General features: G+C 29.8%; 3 non-coding genes and 1 pseudogene across 3 annotated transcripts; all 4 read left to right on the top strand.

The window, feature by feature from the left end:
* The first annotated feature begins 324 nt into the window (after positions 1-324).
* On the top strand, positions 325-484 carry LOC137833734 (U1 spliceosomal RNA). The gene has a single exon (XR_011084802.1). It is a non-coding gene; the product is annotated as a U1 spliceosomal RNA (small nuclear RNA).
* A 2,989-nt stretch (positions 485-3,473) lies between these two features.
* On the top strand, positions 3,474-3,634 carry LOC137833726 (U1 spliceosomal RNA). The gene has a single exon (XR_011084794.1). It is a non-coding gene; the product is annotated as a U1 spliceosomal RNA (small nuclear RNA).
* A 1,569-nt stretch (positions 3,635-5,203) lies between these two features.
* LOC137833745 (U1 spliceosomal RNA) lies at positions 5,204-5,354 on the top strand (annotated as a pseudogene).
* A 1,058-nt stretch (positions 5,355-6,412) lies between these two features.
* LOC137833720 (U1 spliceosomal RNA) lies at positions 6,413-6,573 on the top strand. Its single transcript, XR_011084789.1, has one exon. It is a non-coding gene; the product is annotated as a U1 spliceosomal RNA (small nuclear RNA).
* The last annotated feature ends 1,658 nt before the right edge of the window (positions 6,574-8,231 follow it).

Below are 8,231 nucleotides of genomic sequence, written 5' to 3'. Positions count from 1 at the left end.
ATTTCCTTCATTATAAATTTGTGTAATAGATCTTAAAACAGTTCGCTTCAGGTATAGAATGCTCTAATGTATTTGATTTTTTTTGTCAACATACAAAACACTTCACCTCCAAATTTTGTAATATTTCTTATTCTTTATAGAAATCAAAGAAGCTTCATATTCCTACAAACTAACATATGTCGATGAAGAGAATCATTTGTGAAGGAAAATGATTAAGTTAAAACACATGCAAAGTATACAAATGTCTTAATCCCACATTGCTTAGCATAAATTAACTAATGAGAACCAAAGATTATAAAATAAAAGTGCTTATGGTTATATTCCATACTTACCTGGACGGGGTCTATGGTTGATCATGAAGACCCATGGCTTAAGGCAGTGACTTCCATTGCACGTTTGAGGGGTACTGCTTTAAGGTCTGTCAAAAATGACAGAGCCTACGTCATAATTTGTGATAGTGGAGCTTGCGTTCGCGCAGCTCCTTCAATACAATTTTTGAAATTTTTTAGTATCATTTTCTTTTTGATATTATATTATCTATAATATGCATATTCCACTCTTTTTTGTTTTTTTTTCTCTGTGTTATATTATCATTGTTTCAAGATTTCTACAATTTTATTCTTTAAAAAATTAACATATGTTCTCAGTTTTAATGTAACCTAGTGTATTTACTGGTCGCATGTATTTACCAGTAGAGTATGGAAGATTTTTGTTTATTTTTGCATGTCCAGCAACTTTCAATGTTCATATGTGCAAAAGGTTCTTTATCTCACGTTTGTTTAAAGATTGTTTGTTGAAGGAATAGGTTTTCAAAATTACAATATTTATAGGTCTTTGATGTTTCCTACTATAGTGTTTTAACCTTTCCAAATATTATTTTACAAGGAAGTAAAATATTTCTGTAAGATATGGAAAACTCAACTATATAGAGGTTTTGAGCATATTGCATGTGTTACTTTTTTTCATTATCAATTTGATATTTATTGTAAAATGAATTTTATGACTTTACTGTCAAGGTTCTTTTTTCTTTATTGCAACTTTGTAGAAATTGTTGCTTGCTCATACCATTTGTTGTTTGTCTTTGATTTTTTGGGAAGCATGTGCCTTACTCATTATTTTTTGTTAAATTTGTGCAACAGATTTATAATTATGCCATCAGAATAAATTCGAAGATGAGGACAACTTTGTGTAGATTCAGTAGATGGTTTTTGTTTTTACATTTTTCAATGTTTTCGGTAAAACACCACCTACTTCATTCAGTATTATTTAATACATTGATAGAAGTATTTTTTTCTTTTTTTCTCATCTTGATTTTCTCCCTTTGTCCCAAAAATAGTGTTATGCATATGTTGTCAGTCTTGCATCAGAAAAATATCACATGGAGTAATGTAAAGTTCACAAATATATGCCTCATTGAATGAAACACTGTACTCCATCCAACAGAGGAAGAAAATTTGGTCATATAGAATTTACTTCTTATGTCACTTTGTTTGAAATCATATATAGTTAGTTTTGATTCTTTCCTTCCTTAAAACAAAATAACCAACTTAAAAGTTGATACTCTAACATTCATAATCTGCTGGTGCTAGAGTGCAGAGGAGTTGGAAGAATGTCACTTGATTGGACCACAAGATTTTCTATTATCAAAGACATAGCAAGGGGTCTTCTTTTCCTTCATCATTCCTTGCCTTCTCAAAAGGTGCCTCATGCCAAGCTCAACTCATCCAATGTCCTAATCCATAAGAGAGTTAAGGGTACCATTCCAAGCTCACAGACTATGGTTTCTTGCCACTACTCCCAGCCAAACAGAATGCAGAAAACTAGCCATAAGGAGGTCACCAGAATTTGTTCAAGGGAAAAAGCTGACACACAATGCTGATCTGTATTGCTTTGACACCATTGTGTTAGATATTGTAAGTCAAAATCCTTGGCCATATCATAGGTGATATTGAAGAAACAATCAATGATCTTTCAGATTGGTAAGAACTGTGGTGAACAGTTATTGGTCCACAGATATATTGATTTTAGAAATACTTGCACAAAAAGAAGGACATGATGCAATGTTAAAGCTAACATAGTTAACTCTATAGTGTACGGATATGACACCAGGGAAGAAACCTAAATTGAGTGTAGTATTGAAGAGAATAGAATTGACAGAGCAAATGACAAAGCAGAATAACTAAAGTTTAAGTTCACAGCATGAATTGCATCTCAACAATGTCATGATATTAATCTGAAGACTCAATTTATTTGATAGACGCAACATTCAAGTAAGAATTTGTATTTTCAGTCAATTTAATTAATAAGAATCTGATAGAAAAAGAATGTACTGTTGTAAAGGGACATCTACCCATAAGAAGGGAAGTAAATTTTATTGGCTGTTTTGCAAAAAGTGTGAGATTTTAGATCAATTTTATCAGATAATTTTCAAATTGCAAAGTGGATCTTGACTATCCCAGTTGTCTTATGGTGCTCAGTGTGCTTTGTTGTGCAAAGTTTTACAGGTTTTGACAATGAAAATTATGAATGGGATGAATATTCTTCACATGTCAATTCAGTAGGATTAGAAATTGGATCACCTGTGAGAATTTGTCATCACTTTTTATTTGTGCACAATTTCTGTTTGCAATGCTTAAAGCAATATATGTTCTTTAAAACATTTTTTAGGGTATCTACAATGAAAATTCATCTCTTATTTTTCATTCTGGATATGACTTCAATTCAACTCACAAATGCCTTATGTACCATATTCCCATTACCACATCTTGAATCCCAACAAGGATTTGAGGAATCAACCCAAGTGAAGGACTCAAATGGTTGTGAATGAAGGGAGAAACCAAAATGTGTAGAAAGGGGTTGTATTTTGTAACATTATTAAATTCATTAAAGTTTTAAGTTGAATTGCTCACTTTAGAGAGTCTTGATCTGTTTTAGTACAAGTAGAAAGAAAGTAAAATTTCTCAAGATATCGCAATTCTTGTCACATTAACTCTTGATATATAGAACAACTACTAACTCTTGATATCTAGAACAACTGCTAGTTCCTTACTTTTATCCTCTTAAATACTTTTGATTTTCACATTCTATGAAACCATGTATGCATCAATATACACTACCTGGTTACCCTTTGACTATGTGAGCCAATGTTAATAACTTACCATATAAAATTTTTGAAATTATGTATCATCTTACCAATTACTTCTTGTTTCTCAACACCTCTTCATTTAATATTTTGTTTGTAAATAACAATTTCCGGATTTATTTTGGTAATATTTTTTATTCTTTATAGAAATCAAAGGAGTTTCATACTTATACAAACTAAGGAATGTTGATGAAGAGAATCATTTGTAGAAGAAAATCATTTAAGTTAATACACGTGTAGAGTATACAAATGCGTTAATCCCACATTGTTTAGTATAGATTAAGTAATGAGAACCAAAGAATATAAAATGAAAGTGCGTATGATTATTTTCATACTTACCTGGACGGGGTCTATGGTTGATCATAAAGGCTCATGGCCTAAGGTAATAACTTCCATTGCACATTGGAGGGGTAATGCTTTAAGGTCTGTCAAAAATGGCAGAGCCTACGTCATAATTTGTGGTAGTGGGGCTTGCGTTCGCGCAGCTCCTTCTACATAGTTTTAAAAATTTTAATATTGATTTTTAATATCATTTTCCTTTTGACATTAAATTATATGTAATACGTATATTCCTCTCTTATTTTTAATTTAGTTTTTTTATTGTATTTTTGTATGTATATTATACTGTCATTATTTAAATATTACTAAAATTTTATCCTTTTAAAAAAATTAATTAATTGCATTTTTTCTAGTTAATCCATGTATACATAAGAATATTTTAATATATTAAAAATATATTTTAATGAATTATAAAAATATTTTCATCAAGATAAACTCTAATGCATTTTGAGAAGTTTTCTAATGGAGATTTTAAGTCAAATCATAAAAGAAAAAAAAATCACAATTGATTCTAATCAACACAACACATCTTAATAATGCATCCAAATATTCATAACATATCCAATCTTTAAGTCTTTAATATAGACATTGGATTTATCAAATACACCACATTCCAAAAAATACAACAGTAATAAAATCAAACATAAAAGAAAAAACAACTTTAACACTCATTTCAATTTCAATTAATGATCTCATTTATAAAAAACCCTAAAAAAACATAGAACATATGGAAGAGAGAAGTTATAGAAAAATATACTTTACTTTGTCAGATAGAAAAGTGTCACTATAATTTCATTGCATAATTTATAGTTATTTTATTATTATATTTATTTTATAGATTAATTTGTTTATCGTGATTATAATTTGAAAATAATAATAATTAAAATATATAATTATAAGAATTATTTTATTAATTTTAGTGATTAATAATATTACAAGTTTTTACTACAAATATAAGGAATAAATGTGCGGTCTAATTATAATAATTTTAATTAAAACTAGTAATTTAAGGACATTATGAAAAGTTAAATATAAAATAACACATACACTTAAATCTAAAATTTAAACTAACGCATCCCTTAAACAAGAGTAAATGATTATTATAAAATCAAGAAGCACCACACCATTTTGTGTTTTCACTTTCAAAGGATCTAGAGTCGTTTCACTACAAGTAGAAAGAAAGTAAAATTTCTCAAGATAACACAATTCTTGTCAAAGTTACTCTTAATATCTGAAACTAAACATTGTTAGTACCTTACTTTTAGTCTCTCAAATACTTCTTACTTTCACAGTTTGTTAAATCATGCAAGCATCAAGGTTCACCACATACACTACCCACTTACCTTTTGACTATGTGAGACCATGTTAGTAACTTACCATATCAAAAGTTTGAAATTATGTGAGACCATGTTAGTAACTTACCATATCAAAAGTTTGAAATTATATATCATCTTACAAATTGCTTCTTAATTCTCAACATTTCTTACTTTGTTTTGAAGTAATAATTTTCTTATTTATTTTGGTAATATTTGTTATTCTTCATAAAGTAGCTTCATACTCATACAAACTAAAAGTTGTTGATGAAGAGAATCATTTGTAGAGGAAAATGATTAAGTTAAAACATGTGCATAGTATACAAATGTGTTAATCCCATATTGATCAATATAGATTAACTAATGAGGACCAACGAATATAAAATAAAAGTGTTTATGGTTATATTTCTTACTTACCTGGACGGGGTCAATGGTTGATCATGAAGGCCCATGGCCTAAGGTAGTAACTTCCATTGCACATTGGAGGGGTATGTCTGTCAAAAATGACAGAGCCTACGTCATAATTTATGGTAGTGGAGCTTGCGTTCGCGCAACTCCTTCTATATAGTTTTTTAAATTTCTAATATTGAAGTTAGAGCCTACGTCATAATTTATGGTAGTGGGGCTTTCGTTTGCGTAGCTCTTTCTATATAGCTTTTTAAATTTCTAATATTAAAGTTGACGTTGATTAAAAATATTGCAACAAGGTCTAATTCAACAAAATATTTCTTAAAAGTATGTCAACAAAAGATTTATTTAAAGCAAAACTATCAGTTGCCTAGAATAAACACAAGGTTAATGCATTCGTTAATGCTATCAACAATGACATCAAACAAATTGATGCACAAATCTAAAAGAAGTTATAATGTACACAACACATTGGAGATAACCATATCTCTTAAACAGAATGAAATAGTGCTTCAATCACATAATTATTGAGATAAAAATATTTTACTAGGATCTCATTCATCTAAAGTGAGTAAAACAAAATAAGTTATTTCAATCAATGATGAGAAATATCTATATGTGTATGCAATATCAATGATTAAGATTACTTATTTTACTCTCTAAGTTGAATTGCTCACTTTATAGGATCTAGATCTATTTTACAACAAGTAGAAAGAAAGTAAAACTTCTCAACATACCACAATTCCTGTCACGTTAATTCTTGATATCTAAAACTAGTCACTACTAGCACCTTACTTTTAGCCTCTCAAATACTTCTGATCTTCACAATCTATGGACCATGCATGCAACAATATATACCACCCAGATTCGTTTTGGCTTTGTTAGACAATGTCAATAATTTACCATATCAAAATTATGAAATTATATATCATTTTACCAATTACTTCTTGTTTATCAGCAACTCAACATTTATTACCTTGTTTGGAAATAACAATTTCTTGATTTACTTATTTGTTATTCTTTATAGAAATTAAAAGAGCTTCATACATATGAAAACTAACAGATGTCCATGAAGAGAATATTTGTAGAGGAAAATGATTAAGTTAAGACACGTGCAGAGTATACAAATGTGTTAATCCCACATTGCTCAATATAGATTAAGTAATGAGAACCAAAGAATACAAAATGAAAGTGTGTATTATTATTTTCCATACTTACCTGGACGGGGTCTATGGTTGATCATGAAGGCCCATGGCCTAAGGCAATAACTTCCATTGCACATTGGAGGGGTAATGCTTTAAGGTCTGTCAAAAATGGCAGAGCCTACGTCATAATTTGTGGTAGTGGGGCTTGCGTTCGCGCAGCTCCTTATAAACAGTTTTTTAAATTTATAATCTTGCTTTTTATATAATTTTTTGTGACATTATATTATTTATAATATGTATATTCTTCTCTTATTTTTCATTTAGATTTTGTGTCTATATGTTATATATTATTCTCTCATTAATTCAATAAAATATATAGTGTACTAATTTACCGTTAGCAAGATTATTTTAATAAGCCATATTTTTTGTTTGTCTTTATCTCTTCCTATATATGTAAACTTTACGTGTGTGAGTTTAAAGGAGGTGTTTAGTTTGTGTTAGGAGTTGTGAATAATCTTTCTCTTACTATATGTTTCTTGGTACAGTTTCCTTTCTAGTTTGATTGGGTGGAGCACCAAAGACCTTATATTAGGCCACCTATAATTGAAATTCCACAAGTTATAAAGATTTTAGGTTTTATATTTAAGTGTTTCCATTATTTATTTGTGAGCTTTGATATAGTTTTATTATTCAATAGTGATTTAATTTTTAAATAATAATTGCATTCAACATGAAAAAAAAATGTTTTCTTTCTCTCATGTAGCACAAGTTGGTCCAACTTTTTTGAACCAAAACTTGATTCAGTTATTTTGATTTTTTTTGGAAATATGACCTTCAAAATCCGGAAAAAGGAGAGAGACATTGTCACTTTTATGTGTTGTTTATGTTAGTTGGAGGGAATAAGTCTGCTTCTAAGGAAGAAGACAACATTATTATGACATAAAAATATACCTCTCATATTTTCATTTCATATTGCTTTGTTAATTAATTAGTATCTTACTACAAATTATAGTTTTTGAATTTATAATCCCACAATAAGATTGCACTTTGCAGTCGTGATGTGTCGTAAATGAACAATATTTCAGTGACGCCAAGTGGAAGCCATTATTATTACTTTTCTCTATTTTTTTATAAGTTGGTATTTTCAAATAATTTATTATTTTAGGCGAAGCAAATATCTTAATTCACTTGGTGGCAGAGGTATACAAAGAGAGTCATCTTAAGGGCATAATAATTCAACTTTGTTTTCTAAAATACAAAATGATGGCAGAGCCCCCAACTACACACAATCACATAATAAGGAGGATGAAGACCTAGAGGTTGTTTATGGATTTATTTGCAAATATGAGTCTAATTGGGCTTTTGTTTATTTTTGTAAGCCTAATCAAGAGGCAACTCTAGGATGAAGGAATGTACAAACCTATCCAAGAAGACCTCTAACTCATCAAAACATAAACTAGAGTTTTGGTCAAAAGAACACAAAGACTGAGTTTTGGCTAACTAGTCAACATTATGTTTGGGTCAAGCTTTAGCTTAAATAAATTGTATAAAGTTATTTAGAATTTCATGGGCCATGTATTGGGCCTAGTAGCATAAAATAGTTGAACCAAGTAGCATAGGTTTTTGGGCTTGTATTTGGGCCAATAGTAAAATAGGTCTATTTAGGGTTAAAAGTGACTAGTTAGGGTAACAATCGAGCTTCTTTGAGTCCAATGTAACCCTAAAATGTCTAGGGTATGTTAGAGGACGAAAATTACCTTGGCAGAGCACATGAACGTCCACATGGCAGCTTAGAAGTGGAGAGGATTTAGCATGGAAGGTGTGAGCTAAACATGGAAAGCATGACTTACATGACTCTTTCTCATTGGAGAATTTTATTTTGAA

Source organism: Phaseolus vulgaris, chromosome 6 (assembly GCF_000499845.2).
Source record: "Phaseolus vulgaris cultivar G19833 chromosome 6, P. vulgaris v2.0, whole genome shotgun sequence".
Lineage (NCBI taxonomy): Eukaryota > Viridiplantae > Streptophyta > Magnoliopsida > Fabales > Fabaceae > Phaseolus > Phaseolus vulgaris.
Note: the sequence above shows the minus strand (reverse complement) of the source record. Positions and strands in the feature narration are given on the sequence as shown.